The sequence below is a fragment of the Pseudophryne corroboree genome, chromosome 1, assembly GCF_028390025.1.
Source record: "Pseudophryne corroboree isolate aPseCor3 chromosome 1, aPseCor3.hap2, whole genome shotgun sequence".
Lineage (NCBI taxonomy): Eukaryota > Metazoa > Chordata > Amphibia > Anura > Myobatrachidae > Pseudophryne > Pseudophryne corroboree.
In genome coordinates, this window is record NC_086444.1 from 630,956,833 (window position 1) to 630,959,666 (window position 2,834).

At 39.9% G+C, this 2,834-nt stretch overlaps 1 pseudogene; it reads left to right on the forward strand.

The window, feature by feature from the left end:
- The first annotated feature begins 1,546 nt into the window (after positions 1-1,546).
- LOC134947154 (5S ribosomal RNA) lies at positions 1,547-1,665 on the forward strand (annotated as a pseudogene).
- The last annotated feature ends 1,169 nt before the right edge of the window (positions 1,666-2,834 follow it).

Genomic DNA, 2,834 nt, shown 5'->3' on the forward strand with positions numbered 1-2,834 from the left:
TTTTCACAGGAGGGTGATTACAACCTACAGCACTCCATCTTCAATGCAGAGGAGGTGGTTGTGGACCATGGCACTGATAATGTAGTAATCACAGTTCACCAGGTGAACATAACAGATGTGAAGGCGCCTCCGACTTTTACAGTTGTCTTCTCTGCCCACTTGTATTAGTTGGGAAACAATGCGCAAGACCAGATAAGTATACTGTGCTGATTTACAGTAAACACTTTACTGCTAGGGGATTTAAAACTAAAAGACAGATGCCAAGGGTGGATGTCCTAGTGACAGGTTTCTCTAAAGCTACCACTATACCTATTCCAAGAGTAGCCTTTCTTAACCACTTAACTGGCTAATATTTTTTTTCCAAAAAACGCTCTGAAATTTGTCATTTTTTTTATGATTGAATTAGACTATTTAAAACATTTCTAACAAGTTTTTATTTAAAAAAAAAATATTTATTTTTAAAAAAAAATCATTGTTGGTCGAAATATCGGTCAATTGATAATCGGAACATCACAAATCTAAATTTTCCCAGCAGCTGCAGGATGTACACAAGCAATGTAAGGGGGACTTCTATTACAATTCTCCAGCGAGTGCCTTCTAGGTCTACAGCCACGAGGTGGTGGTGGTGACTGTCCGATTATCAGTGAGATCCCTCAGAGCAGCACACACACAGCGAGCTGACTAGTCGCATTAGATAGGACAATGTCAAGGTAAACCAAACCTGGTGTGGTCGCTTCTGATGCAACCATGCCAGACAAGTGGTTAAGGATAGAACAGAAAATGTGAGTATTTTGAAGCCTATCTATGAAACCAGAGTGGTGGAACTTAGGCTTAACCTAGTGTCAGCATGGGTTGAGAATGCCATGGAGAACAGGTCAGAGCTTCTTGCCAGATCATCCTTGGTCTGAACACCTGGCTTTAATAGAGCATTATCAGAGTAGCATCATTATTCTGGAGATGCAGCCAAAGATGCTATTTTCTTTAAAAAACAATATGTATTGTATGACTTCAATACAAAAATTTTAAAGAATTTGTGAAGGAAATGGCGAGTACAATTTTTGCCGCTCAGTGAGTCCTTATCCAGGGACCTAGGTTTTGACCCAACCAACTCCTGTTGAGATTCAGGCATGTAGGTGACAGGCTTAACAGACTGATGTTACATCCTCAATCTGAGGAAGCCTCTGTCTGTAAGATATTTTTCTATTGGCCCGCTGAAAGATGGAAAAGTACCTGTCCTCAGTTAGACCATAGACTCTTTTGTGGGCGCACTCTTAACTTAAACTAATGTATGAAATATCAAAGTAGATATAAAATTTACTTTTATTAATAACACAAAGATAAAAAAAAAAGTCAGTGGTCAATGACGATTGTGGTATGATAGTAGAGAGAAAGGATAAACGATAGTCGGATGCTCTGGAATCACTGATGAAAGTTCACGAATTTTACAGCATAAGCGGAAAGGACCGTTGTCCTTTCCGCTTATGCTGTAAAATTTGTGAACTTTCATCAGTGATTCCAGAGCATCCGACTATCGTTTATCCTTTCTCTCTACTATCATACCACACTGGTAACGCCCAAAACCGTCCGATCTTGGAAGCTAATCAGTGTTGGGCTGGGTCAGTACTCAAGTGGGCGACTCTTGAGGAAGACCCAGTTTAGTAGAGTGCAGACCGGTTCATCACGCTCAGAGTCTAACACTGACAGCAGATTCACTCTGCTATCTTTTTTCCAACTATTCTTTGTTCTTTTCTTTCATGACAGCCCGTTATATCACGCTTGTTTGCCTATATATACTCTAATCCCTATCAGGTGTCACACTCACATGCTAACGCAGGGCTTATAATACTTTCTGGTGTCCTAATTGTTTTCAATTTATCCTGTGTTAACTCTTCATGACACTGACTGGACTTCGGCAGCCGGAATTAGTATCATGCTAATATTAGCGTTTGATTGTTACTAATTGTATTTCAGTTTCTCTTGTGATCTATTTAGTATTAGCAATTTATTGCTACTTTGTTCATTATAATCGTCATTGACCACTGACTTTATCTTTGTGTTATTAATAAAAGTAAATTTTATATCTACTTTGATATTTCATACATTAGTTTAAGTTAAGAGTGCGCCCACAAAAGTGTCTCTTTTTTCTCCTTTTTGCAGCCCTGTTAAGATCACTAGGGTTCACGATTGTCCTTTGCTCAGATGACCTTCTCAAGGCTGAATCCATGTCCACACTGCAGTAAACTTCCACAGAATTGCAAAGGTGGATTTTAATTACTGCAAATTGGGTTCCCACTCAGCGAATGCAGTTTCTAAGTTTATTCTTTGGCACAAAAGGGATTTTTTCTTTTTTTGTTGGAAGACAAGATGAGAACCCTGCAATGGTTGGCACAAGCATTCAGTGATGGATTAGCATTACAGAGGCTGTGATCCAGCGCAGAGACATGATTTCCTATTAATGTGCTTGATGTAGGCAATTTTGAAGGCTGGTGATCAGTGTTCAGACAGACAATGAAATGACCATGCCATATATTCTCCATCTGGAGGTATTCAGTCTGTGGTGGAACATTGGGGTTTGCTAGAGCTTGATAAGATAGCCTCTGGGTACAAGGTGTGTAAGTTGTACTCTAGATCCAATGATCTTCTGGATGGACATCCAATGAAGGAAGATTTTTTTTCCTGCTGCTAATGCAGCGATTATGGCCAGTAGCAAGTGTATTCCATGGGGTAAATGAGGTGGCATCAAAGAAGACTATGGGGGTAATTCCAAGTTGATCGCAGCAGGAAATTTTTTAGCAGTTGGGCAAAACCATGTGCACTGCAGGGGGGCAGATATA